The sequence below is a fragment of the Hordeum vulgare genome, chromosome 3H, assembly GCF_904849725.1.
Source record: "Hordeum vulgare subsp. vulgare chromosome 3H, MorexV3_pseudomolecules_assembly, whole genome shotgun sequence".
NCBI lineage: Eukaryota > Viridiplantae > Streptophyta > Magnoliopsida > Poales > Poaceae > Hordeum > Hordeum vulgare.
In genome coordinates this window covers 371,250,604-371,266,101 of record NC_058520.1, presented here as the reverse complement: position 1 = coordinate 371,266,101, position 15,498 = coordinate 371,250,604, and positions in this window count along the sequence as shown.

The window sequence follows — 15,498 nt, the reverse complement described above, 5'->3', positions numbered from 1 at the left end:
GGAGTGTCGCCCCCACCTTGGTGGCTTCCTGCAGCGCGCCCAGAGCGCAGTTTTGGCATGCCACGGTATGCTGGTGCGCTCCGAGGAACTTTGGACGTGTCTAGCATGTCCTGGCACTGGCTAGGACTGTGGCTAGCCGTTTGGGTCTCGTGGGAGCTTCGGCTGGTCAAGGGAGACAAGAAATACTGGTGCTGTCTGCCTTGAACTGAAGCCTAAATTGGAGTTTTTGGCCTTTCCACTTTGAACCAGTGAGGGGCCAGTTTACTGGTGTTAGATATGGATGTTGGCCACCTAATCTATGAGTTTGGAGCAAAGGGGTTGGGTTTAGCTGTGGCTAAGGAGGCTTTCTCCCATCTGTCAGAAGCTGCTCGACAGTGGTTTGAGGGGGTTGCACCACACCACTGGTGCTGCAACTTAACATTTTTGGGTTTAGTGCTAAAACATGGGGTTTCACCAAGTTTGAGCTCCATTGGACAAGTTTAGCTTTGTAAACTTGAAAACACTTCAATTTGACCAGTTTTGTCCCTTCCAAAGAGAGTGTGGGAAAACTAAGTCCCACGAATCCCATTTTTGGTGTGGAACCCTCATTTGAGGTATTAGGGACTTCTGCAAAGTTTCAGTATCATCGGATAAACTTTGCTATGTAGAGGTGCTCTAACTTCAATCTGGACATAAGGCGTTTTAGGGTTATTTGGGGTCCTTAATCACCTTGGATCAAGGTGAAACTTTATGTGGACACCAAATATGACTTAGGGATACTACTGGGATTTTCTAGGATTTTATTGAGAATATTTCCTTCGGAAATATTTCAAAAGGTCAAAATAGATAGAAATGTCTTCCAGGGTTTTATTCAAATAAATATAATATAAAATAGGGTTTAAAATCTTATGTATGGAAAATATATGTCCTTCTAATCATCTCCAAATTTAATCAGATATTTCTAGGGCAGAAAAGTATTTTTCCATGTAGGAATACCAATTCTCGCCTCAGAAATGGACATGTGATGTCCCACAAGCGTATGGGATCGCAGCAGTTTTCGAGGGTAGAGTACTCAACCCAAATTTATTGATTCGCTCACAAGGGGAAGCTAAAGGATATTCTCAAGTATTAGCAGCTGAGTTGTCAATTCAACCACACGTGAAAGATTAGTGTCTGCAAGCAAAGTATCAGTAGCAAGGTAGTATGATAGCAACGGCACCAGAAAAAGCTTTGGCAATCCACAACAATGGCGCCAGAAAAAGGCACGTTGATGGGAGATTAGTGCCAACAAAGTCTTGCAGCAAGTAAAAACGGAGTAACAAGGAATAATAGTAGCAGTAGCAGCAAAGTAACAAGTAACAGCAGCAACGACAACAGCAGCGAAGTGGCCCAATCCCTCTTGTAGCAAGGGACAAGCCTAGGCAAAGTAACGTAGCGAGGACCAGTAGTAAAAGACTCGTAGGCAGTGGATCGGTGATGGATGAGTGTGACGGATGTGATTCATCATGTAACAGCTATAACACGGAGAGATATGTGGCTAGCTCCCGTTCATCAATCTAATGTAGGCATGTATTCCGTATGTACTCATACGTGCTTAGGGAAAAGAACTTGCATGACATCTATTGTCCATCCCTCCTGTGGCAGCGGGGTCCTAGTGGAAACTACGGGATATTAAGGTTCTCCTTTTAATAAAGAACCGGACCAATGCATTAACACGTGGTGAATACATGAACTCCTCATACTATGGTCATCTCCGGGAGTGGTTCCGGCTATTGTCACTCCGGGGTTGTCGGGTCATCACACATAGTAGGTGACTACAACTTGCAAGATAGGATCTAAAACACACATATATTGGCGACAACATAATAGGTTCAGATCTGAAATCATGGCACTCGGGCCCTAGTGACAAGCATTAAGCATAGCCAAGTAGTAGCAACATCAATCTAGAACATAGTGGATACTAGGGATCAATCCCCGTCAAGAACTAACTCGATTACATGATAGATCTCATCCAACTCATCACCGTCCAGCAAGCCTACGATGAGATTACTCATGAACGATGAAGAGCATCATGGAATTGTCGATGGAGAAAGGTTGACGACGATGATGGCGACGATTTCCCCTTTCCAGAGCCGGAAACGGACTCCAGATCTGCCCTCCAGATGACGAATAGGATGTGGCAGCGCCTTCGTATCGCAAAACGCGATGAAACCTTCTTTTTTATTTTTTTCCATGCGAAACGGAAGATGTAGAACTGAGATTGTGGGCGGTGGTGCCACGTGGGCCCCACAAGCCCTCATGGCGCGACCATAGGGGGTGGCCGCGGCCAAGGGGCTTGTGGCCCACTGGCACGCCCCCTCACGTGGATCTTTGCGCAGGTATTTTTCTTTTATTCTAGAAAAATCTCCGTAAATTTTCAGGAGGTTCCGAGAACTTTCATTTCTGCACAAAAACAACACCATGGCAATTCTGCTGAAAACAGCATTAGTCCGGGTTAGTTCCATTCAAATCATGCAAATTAGAGTCCAAAACAAGGGCAAAAGAGTTCGGAAAAGTAGATACGACGGAACGTATCAACTCCCCCAAGCTTAAAGCCATGCTTGTCCTCAAGCAACTCGATTGACAAACTGAGAGAGACAAAAGAAAAACTTTGACGAACTCTGTTTCATCTTGTTGTTGCAACTATGTCTAACTCACAACCAGAATTTCAGCAACATCACAATCAAACCACATAAGCAAATGACATCTAGGTCTCACGATAAACTCATATCAATGGCATAATCGACTAGCGAGCAAATAATAATAAGCCTCAAGTGTCAACACTTCAATCAAAACAACATGAAGCCGTACGAATAGATGGTATCTCGCTAGCTCTTTCTGAGACCGCAAAACATAAATGCAGAGCACCTTAAAAGACCAAGGGCTGACTAAACATTGTAATTCAAGCCAATGAAGATCCATTCATAGTCACACTCAACACAGTTAAAAGAAAAGCATAAAAATGACATAGGTGCTCTCTAATTGGTGGTTTTGTAAGAGGAGGATGACTCAACAGGAACATAAATAGACAGGCCATTCGCAAAGGGAAGCATTGATTTGCAGAGGTGCTAGAGCTCAAGCTTTTAAAACAGAGATAATAATTTTGGGTGGCATGCTTTCATTGTCAACGCAATGACTAAGAGTTCTCAATATCTTCCATGCTACACATGCTATAGGCGGTTCCCAAATAGGAAAGTAAAGTTTTGACTCCCCCACCACGAATCAATCACACTCCACGGCTAGCTGAATCCTCGGGTACCGTCGAAACCAACATCAATCCTAGGGGAGTTTTGTTTGCAATTATCTTTCCGATTCGAGTATGGAACTGGGAATTCCAATTACCCGCCCTTTGTCGTGAATGATAGTGAATAAACACATATCGAGGATAACACGCCTAGCATGGAAGATTCCAATAGCCCCCTGTCACCACATGAGCGGTTCGGGCATGCAAAACAGATTATTTCTTGAAGATTTAGAGAGTGGCACATGCAAATTTACTTGGAATGGCAGGTAGATACCGCACATAGGTAGGTATGGTGGACTCATAAGGCACAACTTTGGGTTTATGGGAGTGGATGCACAAGCAGCATTCCTGCTTAGTACAAGTGAAGGCTAGCAAAAGACTGGGAAGCGACCAACTAGAGAGCGACAACAGTCATCAAAATGCATTGAGATTAACTAACATTGAGTGCAAGCATGAGTAGGACATAAATCACCAGGAACATGAACATCATAGAGGCTATGTTGATTTTGTTTCAACTACATGCGTGAACATGCGCCAAGTCAAGCCACTTGAAACATTCAAAGGAGGATACGATCCTATCATACTGCATCATAGTCATCTCAACATTCATGTGGGCAACCAAGACAAACCATTATAAGCTCCTAGCTAAGTAAGCATGGCATAAGCAACTATGATCTCTAAGTTGTCATTGCAAACATGTTTCTCTCACAACAAAGCTGAATCAGGAATGATGAGCTAGTCATATTTACAAAAACAAAATAGATCGAGTTCATACCAGCTTTTCCAGGCTCAGTCACTTCATCATATATCGTCATTATTGCCTTTCACTTGCACGACCGAACGATGTGAACAATAATAAGAGTGCTCGTGCATTGCACTATGCTGGAATCTGCAGGCAAACACAAAGGAGAAGACAAAGTAATATGGCTCTTTGAAAGCTAAATAGGTATGCATGCAACATTGTAACCAATATCTTCTACCTTGACCCAAAGAAAAATAAAACAATCTACACGGGAAAGGTCCCGACATGCAAAAGAAGAAAAAGAATATATTTTTGGGTTTTCTCAAACTAGACAGACACACGAAAAGAAAACGAGAAAAATAAATAAACTAACATGGATGATACAATGCCAAACTGTGAACACCGGCTAACAAAGTGAAAGCATAAGCAAGAATGTAAAGTCGGTGAGAACACATACTCCCCCAAGCTTAGGCTTTTGGCCTAACTTGGTCTACTCCCAAGGACGGAAATAACCAGCTCCTGGGTACTCCGGGGTGGACTCTGGATGCCACACCTGTGTGAGCTCCTCCGGCTCCCACTAATAAACTGGCGTGTGGTACTCGACTGGCGGCTCGGGCACGGGCACCTATGGTTGGGCCAAGCCCCAATATGCGTAGATGTCCGAGGGCATAATAGTGTACCTGCCTGCATCAAGATTGAAAAAATAAGGAGCAGGCAAAGTAATAGTCTCACGAGTACCCTGACTAAATACCAGGTTATAAATCATCCTACCACCTATATCTCTATCAAGAAAGTCATGGTGAACCATGCTATCGTAATCTAGATATCTCTCGAGAAGAAGCATCTCTTCTTCCTCCTCCAGTCTAATGGGTATCTCACAGTGTCTGGCAAGACGGGTAGCATAGATACCTCCATAGACAACACCTTTAGAATGGTTAAGGTTCAACCATTGAGCTACTATAGCGCCCAAGCTATAAGTTTTATCGTTATAAGGTGCTTCGCGCAATATCGCAAGATCTGGGGAACTAAGTGACCCAGCTTTCCCACGACCAATCAAACATTTTCCCACAAATAGTGAGAAGTACCAAAGCATGGGAAAATGAATGCTAGCAACTCTAGCACAAGACACTCCTCTCTCCTCTCCTATAGCAATTGTATCGATAAAAGCTTCCAAGTCCCGTGGACGAGGTTCATGAATATCCCCTACGTAAGGTAATTTGCAAACATTGCAAAAATCCTGGAGTGACATGCGCTGGGGGACATCATAAAGTTTAAACTCAACCATAGGAGGATTCTTCCTCGGATAGAAGTTAAAGCTTTGTACGAAGATATTAGTGAGGAGGAGGTATTGCGAACACTTATCTTCTACGAAGGCGGTAAGGCCTGCGTTGTCCACCAAGTGATAAAAGTCCTCATAAATTCCAGCGGCGCGTAAGAACACGTCGCTTGGCCACTCGCACGCTCGAACTTCCGCGACTCGAGGGACCAGATACTTGTGCTTCTTCTCACTCCCATCATCCTTGGGGTAACGACTTGAAGAGCCTCTCAAGAACCTCCTCATCTTTTCCCTTTTCTATCACTGAAAATTTCTGAAATTTTTAGTGACTCTAAGGAAAAGTGAATAAGGCTCAACGAAACTTGTAGCAACTACTCCAACAAGTGCCTAGAGACCGTATTACGCATCAAAACTACTTGGGACCAGCTAGAATCAGCATACAAAGCTCAAGAACATGGTCACCAAGGCAGCAAAAATACGCGGAGTATAAGGCACTAAAACAAAAACTAATTGGACCAATGGAGGAGTCACTTACCAAGGAGTAATTTCCCCAAAACAGTTCGGAGAACGGTGATTTGAGGAAAGAGATCGAAAATCCCAGCAAGAGGAGCAAGAACACGGGTTTGAGCTGCGAAACTATTTTTTCTGGAGGTAGGAGAACCGGATGGAAGCAAGAAAGAGTGGAGTGGGTGCCTGTGGGCCCCACAAGCCTGGGTGGCCCTACCAGGGGCTCCCCGCGCCCCTAGGGCTTGTGGTCCACTGGTGTGGCCCCCAGACAGTCTCTTTGTCCCACTATTTTTCAAATATTCCAGAAAAAATCATACTAGATTTTCACAGCGTTCGGAGAACTTTGGTTTTCGGGGTATTTTTCTACTGGACGCTAAAACAGAAAACAGGGAAAACTAAACTAAATCTATCATTTTTCTTCTAAGCAACCTAAAGTGAAAGCTTGGAACAGAGGTTTGTGACTCCTCGATTCATCCATCTCATGGTCATAGAAAGAAATCCGTAAATGGGGTTGATCAAATCCCCTTGACAAAACTTTCTCGAATCGCAAAAGAGAACGGAGAATTTTCGAATAATCACTAGGTCAGCTCAATGGGGATGTGTATCTCCCCAACAAGCAAATCATACTTCATCTTGACATGAGGAATAGGGCATTCAAAGCTCCCAATAAGAATCGATGGAGTTTTTTTCGATAGCATTGATGCAATGTACTCGATATTGTTTCTTCGGAAAGTGCACCGTATGCTCATTACTGTTGACATGGAAGGTCACATTGCCTTTGTTGCAATCTATAACAGCCCCTGTGGTGTTTAAAAAGGGTCTTCCAAGGATGACAGCCATTGCATTGTCCTCGGGAATATCCAAGATAACAAAGTCTGTTAAGATAGTGGTGTTAGCAACCACAACAGGCACATCCTCGCAAATGCCGATGGGGAAAGCAGTTGATTTGTCGGCCATTTGGAGAGAGATTTCAGTGGGTGTCAACTTATCCAGTTCAAGTCTACGATAGACGGAGAGAGGCATAACACTCACACCGACTCCAAGGTCGCATAAACCAGTTCTAACGTAGTTGCCTTTAATGGAGCAAGGTATAGTGGGCACACCAGGATCACCTAGTTTCTTCGGAGTTCCACCCTTGAAAGTGTAATTGGCAAGCATGGCTGAGATCTCAAGATCAGGTATCCTGCTCTTATTAGTCACAATATCTTTCATGTACTTAGCATACGGAGACATCTTGAGCATATCTGTCAAACACATTTGCAGAAAGACAGGTCTCATCATTTCAACGAAGCGCTCAAAATCCTCATCATCCTTTTTCTTGGATGGTTTGGGAGGAAAGGGCATAGGTTTCTAAACCCGGCTCCCTTTCTTTACCATGCTTCCTAGTAGTGAAGTCATTCTTATCGTATCTCTTAGTCTTAGGCTGTGGGTTATCCAGATCAACACTAGGTTCAATCTTCACATCCTTTTCATTGCTAGGCTGAGCATCTTCATGAACATCACTATTGATATCATCATTAGGCTCATGTTCATCACCAGATTGTGTTTCAGCATCAGAGACAGAGGCATCATTTGGAATCTCAGGTGTAGCAGCAAGAGGGTTGCTAGCGTGCAGGTTCCTATCATCTTTCTTCTTCTTTCTGGGATGACTAGGTGCATCAGTGCTAACTCCTTGAGAATCTTGTTCAATTCTCTTCGGATGACCCTCAGGATACAGAGGTTCCTCGGTCATTCTACCTCCTTTAGTGACGACTCTGACGGAATTGTCATTCAACTCATTGAGCAAGTCATTCTGAGCTTTAAGTACTTGTTCTACCTGAGTAGTAACCATAGAGGCATGTTTACTCAGAAGTTTAAGATCATTGACATTTTTGTCCACACAAGCACTTAAATGACTAAGCATACGAGTATTCTTTTCCAATTGTCTGCTAACATAATTGTTGAAACTCTGTTGTTTGGCAACAAAGTTATCAAATTCATCCATGCATAAGGTAGCAGGTTCATCAAAAAGGAATATCACTCTCATCAAACCTACGCAGAGAATTTACTTCTACTAACTGTATCGGGTTATCGAGACCATGGATCTCTTCGACAGGTGGTAGATTTTTGACATCTTCAAATTTAATGCCTTTCTCTCGAATAGATTTCTTGGCTTCTTGCATATCTTCAAGACTGAGGAATAGAATACCTCTTTTCTTCGGAGTTGGCTTAGGAGGTGGTTTGGGAATAGTCCAAGCATTCTCATTGCACAAGATGTTGTTCAACAGAATCTCAGCTTGTTGTACGGTACGTTCCCCAAAAACATTGCCGACACAACTATCTAGATGGTCTTTGGAAGCATCAATAAGTCCATTATAGAAGATATCAAGTATCTCATTCTTCTCAAGAGGGTGATCAGGCAAAGCATTCAGTAGCTGGATGAGCCTCCCCCAAGCTTGTGGGAGACTCTCTTCTTCAGCTTGAGCAAAGTTGTATATTTCCTGCAAGGCAGCTTGCTTCTTATGGGCAGGGAAATATTTTTCAGAGAAGTAGTAGACCATATCCTTGGGGCTACACACACAACAAGGAGAAAGAGAAGTGAACCAGGTCTTAGCATCATCCTTTAGCGAGAAAGGAAACAACTTGAGCATATAGTACTGGCAGATCTTTTCCTCACTAGTGAATAGGGTGGCTATATCGTGCAGTTTGGTAAGATGGGCTACAACCGTTTCAGACTCATAACCGTGAAAGGGATCAGATTCAACCAGAGTGATTAGCTAAGGGTCGACAGAGAATACATAATCCTTATCGGTCACAAAGATAGGCGAAGTGGCAAACTTCGGGTCGTATTTCATCCTAGTGTTCAGATATTTTTCTTTCCACTTGCACAAAAGTTTCTCAACATCATAGCTATCCTTACACGCAAGAAATTCTTCAGCTATCCCTCCCTCCATAACATAGCGCGTATCAGGCATAACAGGCATAGTAGCAGGTTCTACTTCAATAGTAACAGTAGTTTTAGAAGTATCATCACATCTAGCAGCAGCTCTAGCAATATGTGCATCAAGGAATGCACCAAGTGGCAAAGCAGTATCAGGCATAGCATCATCAGGCATGGTATCTAGTATAGCATCATCAGACATAGTATCAAGCATAGCATCATCATGCATAGTATCAAGCATAGCATCATCAGGCATAGTATCAAGCATAGCATCATCAGGCATAATATCAAGCATAGCAGCATCATAAGCATCATGGATAGCAGAAGTAGCATCATCAAGCACAGGCGACATATCAAGATTTCTAGCAGGAGGCAAAGTCGCAAACTTACTCAAAACTCAAGGTGAATCAAGTGCAGAGCTAGATGGCAGTTCCTTACCTCTCCTCGTAGTGGAAGATAGGATTTTAGTTCTTGGATCTTTCGGATTCCTCATAGTGATCAACAGACGTCAATCCCAAGTGACTCGGAGAATATAGTTGTGCTTCCCCGGCAACAGCGCCAGAAAAAGACTTGATGTCCCACAAGTGTATGGGATCGCAGCAGTTGTTGAGGGTAGAGTATTCAACCCAAATTTATTGATTTGCTCACAAGGGGAAGCTAAAGGATATTCTGAAGTATTAGCAGCTGAGTTGTCAATTCAACCACACCTGAAAGATTAGTGTTACTTTGCCTAGGTAGTATCCTTGCTACTCTGCTGTATTAGCAGCTAAAGGATATCCTTGCTACTCCGCTGTTACTTTGCCTAGGTAGTATGATAGCAACGGCACCAGAAAAAGCTTTGACAATCCACAACAATGGCGCCAGAAAAAGGCGCGTTGACGGGAGATTAGTGCCAACAAAGTCTTGCAACAAGTAACAACGGAGTAGCAAGGAACAATAGTAGCAGCAGCAGCAAAGTAACAAGTAACAGCAGCAGCGACAGCAGCAGCAAAGTGACAACAGTAGTGACAGCAGCAAGGTGGCCCAATCCCTCTTGTAGCAAGGGACAAACCTAGGCAAAGTAACATAGCGAGGACCAGTAGTAAAAGACTCGTAGGAAGTGGATTGATGATGGATGAGTGTGACGGATGTGATTCATTATGTAAGAGCTATAACACGGAGAGATATGTGGCTAGCTCCCGTTCATCAATCTAATGTAGGCATGTATTCCGTATGTAGTCATACGGGCTTAGGGAAAAGAACTTGCATGACATCTATTGTCCATCCCTCCCGTGGCAGCGGGGTTCTAATGGAAACTACGGGGTATTTTGGTTCTCCTTTTAATAAAGAACCGGACCAACGCATTAACACGCGGTGAATACATGAACTCCTCATACTATGGTCATCTTTGGGAGTGGTTCCGGCTATTGTCACTCCGGGGTTGTCGGGTCATAACACATAGTAGGTGACTACAACTTGCAAGATAGGATCTAAAACACACATATATTGGCGACAACATAATAGGTTCAGATCTGAAATCATGGCACTCGGGCCCTATGACTAGCATTAAGCATAGCCAAGTAGATGCAACATCAATCTAGAACATAGTGGATACTAGGGATCAATCCCTATCAAGAACTATTTCGATTACATGATAAATCTCATCCAACTCATCACCGTCCACCAAGCCTACGACGAGATTACTCACGAACGATGAGGAGCATCATGGAATTGTCGATGGAGAAAGGTTGATGATGACGATGGCGACGATTTCCCCTCTCTGGAGCCCGAAACGGACTCCAGGTCTGCCCTCCAGATGAAGAACAGGATGTGGCGGCGCCTCCGTATCGCAAAACGCGATGAAACCTTCTTTTTGAATTTTTTTAGGCAAAACGGAAGATGTAGAACTGAGATTGGGGGCGGTGGTGCCACGTGGGCCCCACAAGCCCTCATGGCGCGGCCATAGGGGGTGGCCGCGGCCCAGGGGCTTGTGGCCCACTGGCACGCCCCCTCACGTGGATCTTTATGCAGGTATTTTTATTTTAATCCAGAAAAAAATCTCCGTAAATTTTCAGGATGTTCCGAGAACTTTCATTTCCGCACAAAAACAACCCCATGGCAATTCTGCTGAAAACAGCGTCAGTCCGGGTTAGTTCCATTCAAATCATGCAAATTAGAGTCCAAAACAAGGGCAAAAGAGTTCGGAAAAGTAGATACGACGGAGATGTATCAACATGCAATTAAATTAGGGAAATAATTCTAAAAATAATTATTTTTGTGGTTTTGGAATATAAAGACAAGTTAAAAATCAGATCACCAACTTTGGGTAGAAACACCTCTTGCCATCAAGGGCATGAAGTGGAACTCAATGTAGCGTTTTTACCTTGTTCAGAAACAAGTAAAGGTTTTTAGAAACAATTCTATATTGTGAAATGGGTTTTTATCATCTCATGATCACACACACAAGCATACAATGACAATCATGGCACTCGCATCATTAGTTTTGAAAAAGTTTTAACAAGCTCAGATTTTCACAATACAGAGAATGTGGTAGCAAAAACAGGGTGTGACAGAAACATTGGGCTTGGAAACCCTGCGCACATTGTTTGAGGTTGTAGCTGAAACTTCGGTCGGACTTTCATGCGGGTTCAGTCTCAAATAGGCGATAAACCTGGACTAGGTGCTTGTGTGGTTAATGGTCGTGGGCGACTCCCTCATTGGGATTTCGCTTGAAGGTTGTCAAGGGGCATGATATGCACATGGTAATAAGTAGCGAGAGCGTGTGTGAAGAAGTACACCTCTTCAGGGTTATGATATGTTCGAATAGCCATGTCCCCGAATAAGTACTACGTGGAAACATTTGTTGTTCATAGATAACTTTAATGGTTACTCATAAAAGTATCTAGGAAGGTGAGAGTACCATGGATGGCATTCTCGTACGAACATGGGAAAGTATCCATGGTAGTGTATTGTTGTGGTGATAGTGGACTCATGTACGCTTTCTCAAACTTGTTCAAAAGTACTCGTAGTCGTAGTAAAGGTTAGCCAAGAATCAAAGATGGCTTGCTGCATGAAACCCCACAACTCCCCTTGTTAATACATGTGCGTGAGTAGTTAGTTTTGATTTAAAGTCTTCTCAGTACTTTGGTACTTATGTTTGCTTAATAATTATTGTAGATGACACCAACAATCCTTCACGTGGGTTTTATTTAGACATTGATGAAGCAGATTAGCTGGTATCCCAGCTGCGATCTTGAACCCCTGGGAAGGGTTGTATATAATCAGGAAGCGCGCCTCTTTTATGCTTTCACTCTATGTACTCAGGCAGCTTTGTGCTTCCACTTGGTTTGTCAAACTTGCTTGTATGACTTGTGTGCTTGGTCATAAGACTCCTACCTGTATGAACATATTATTCAAGGCTCTTCTAAGCCTTCTAAATAAATGTTGTGATGTTGTATGGTTGTGTTGTGATGACATTGTTGTATCTATACATATTGGGCATGTCATGTGTACGTGTGACGTGCAATGGTATGTATGGGGTTCAACACCTACTTGTGTGCCTTTAGTATTACTCTTTACAAGGTAATGTCTCTTTGTGCTTCCACTAAGCCTTGGTAGCTTGCTACTCCTTAGAACACAATGATTGACCGAGATGTATCCTTCTTTGATGGTGTGTGTGTCCCCTCGGGGAAATTTCACACGGTGTAATGGAGTCACTGTAGCTTGCTATGACTCGTCTACACAGAGTTGCTAACTGGCACCTGCATTGCTGGGTTATGTATGCCCCTCCCTATACGGATGTAACACTTGGGTTTATAACTAGTTATGTCGACCCAGGTTCTTTGCCATTTGAATGCTAGCGAGATATTCACATACGTGAGTCAAAAGACAAAAACGGTCACGAGCAAGGTAAGGTGGCAGCTGTGGGGATTACCGTGCATGAGACCACAAAGAAATGTGATGTGTTACATGTTAGATTCTTATGGCTTAGGATCGGGGTCTTGACAAGATTGGTATCAGATCCTAACTGAATGTAGGATTACTAAGACAAACTGGTCAAAGTCGAGTCTAGAAAAGCTTTAGTTATGTAAGGGAATTGGTTGTGGAAGGGAACGTAAGGCTTTTTTTACTTCTCTTCTCAAAGTCATTCTACTCTGAGTCACCCTCATCTTTTCTATGGGGATTAAGAACTAGGCTTCTTATCTATCTCTGAGGATCACGTGTTACTACTCCAGAGATTTGTCGGGAAAATTGTTTGTGAGTCAACTCGAGTTTTCAAGTATATCTTTGGGTGAAAATTAGTTGACAACAGAACCTTGAACTTGAAAGTTGAGTGGTTATGCTATCCAATCTCTTGTAGGATGTCTCAATTTTGTTTGAGGATTTTGAGTCGTTATACTACCCGATTTTCGCTAGGAGGTCTAATGGTTTTGCATTATTCTCTATTTTAGATGTCTCTTCGTCCCTCCCGTCAGGTGGTCCGTTTTACCAGGTGGATTGATGTACCAGGTCACACGGATATGTTGGTCCGAGTGATGTTGGTGACCGGGTACCGTTGGTATCCTGAGTACACAGTGGAGGAGCAGTACCAGGATTTTAACCAAAGTTAGTACGTGTACTGTTAGGGTATATCCATCATACCCTGGAGCTATAGAGCCAATTCATTGGTCTTATGGATTGGGGGTTACCATCGATATGGTGGTCCAAGATGACGCTTATTCAATGCTGACCATTGTGAGAGCCAATCATGCATTGTTGCAGAACATTGAGTTTTGTTATATTCCAGCCTCTCAACCAGGAGAAGAAGGATATCTCAGTGGAGCCTACTATGATTCTTCTCTCCAGGATCCATTGCTGCAGCTTACTACTCAATTGTTTGAGAATAGGTACCATGATGTCCATGCTCTTCGCTTGGATCTATATGATAATCACGCCTGTCTGTGGACAACTTTGACGCAGTTAGCACGTGTCGTCCAGACAAGATATGTGGACACAGATATGTTGAACCCATTATAGACTCATCTGCCAGCTCACGTAGACTGGCCCGATGTTGGAGGTGTCACCCATCTTCGTGGACCTCTGTTGCCGCTAGTAAGGGGACCTAGGCCACATCTGTGTCCTTATGGTTCCCAGGGTTCTCACGCTAGGGTGTTTTCGCACCCTCAAGTTAAGCTTCCAGGTCACGAGGGTAACCTGTATGAGATGTTCTACACAGATGCTTGAGTTCGTATGTGGTTGTAGTAGCTTTGTAGCAGTTGTATTCGCCACAGTCCTATTTGTCTGGGGAATATGACTGAGGTGTGTGTTGAGTTCTGGAGGCGTAGTTAAATAATGTATAGGAAGCTTGGAATACCTCTGATGGTTGTATCATCTTTGCAATAATTTGTTTTTCAGCTTGGGCTTGTACTGAACTATATTATGGTGTGTATGAACCATGATGTATATATGGCATTATGCTTGTTACCATGTTATTCGGATGTTTATTCCTGCATTCCATATTGTTTAGTGCATTCCTTAACTCCTTTGTTAGAGTTGGTGTCTTCCTTGTCTAAGCTGTGAGTTTTGTTTGTGACGATAGTGTTCACTAGGAACAACACTGCTCCTGCTCATAAGGAGGGTGAGGGCAGCCAAGCAGGAGAGGAGAACCTGCCTCACCCGCCATTTTTGGATAAGTGATGCTTGAGGAGGAAAGGAGCAAGAGAGAGACCAATCATCTGTTGGAGCGTATTGAGAAAAATACGGCCCATCAGCACCACAATGATGCAGTGTCCCTCAATGACTTTGTGAAGTTGTATCCACCCAAGTTCCATAACTCCGTCGACCCTATCGGCGCAGATGACTAGCTATCTATCATGGGACACAAGATTCATTCTTCTAATGTAGATGAAGCTGACAAGGTGACCATTGCTGCATATTTCCTTGAAGGCCCCGCCAACGTGTGGTGGGAGAATTATAAGGCCATGCATCCTATTGGTCCAGCAAACACCTGGGCTGATTTCAGTGAAGCCTTATGCGCTCACCATATCCCAGAAGGTCTAATGGACCGTAAAATAGAGGAGTTGTGTGCTTTCACCCACAGAATGTTAACCATGGACACTTACAGCCGCGTGTTTAGAAACCCCGCCTGCTATGAGCTAGAAGAGGTGTCAACTGACGCCAAAAAGAAGGCAAGGTTCCGCAAGGGACTAAGCCCTAAGCTCAATCATGACTTGCGCCTACATGAGTGTGCTACTTTCCAAGCTTTGGTCAACAAAGCTATCAATGCTGAAACTGGACAGACCGATTATGAAGGAACCAAGAAGCGCTCTCGTTACTTCGGTTCCTTATTCGGCTCTGGATTTCGAAAGTGTCAGGTGTGGCTCCTGAAGACTTCTCTACTGTCAAGGTATACTTCAAGGCCATCCTATGAGGCGCCTCGTGAAAATCAGACCAACCCTCTAGCCAAGACATATGGTGGTCCAACTGCCAATGCTGCACCAGGAGAGCGCAAATGTGGAGAGCCATGTCACTACTCTCATGAGCCAGGTCACTACTCTCGTGAGTGCCCGCAGAACAATGCTTCCAACCAACCTGGGAAGTCGGGTGTCCGTAGAAAGCCAGTCAAGGCATTTTATGTGAAGCCAACCACTGCACGTGTACATGTGAATCACGTCTTAGCCGAAGAATCTTCTAATGATCTCGACGTCATTCTGGGTACACTTGTTGTCAATTGTCATCCAACATCTGTTCTTTTTGATATTGGGATATCTCATTCTTTCATTTGTGAAAGTTATGCACAGTTGCATAACATGTCATTTTGTGATATGCCCACC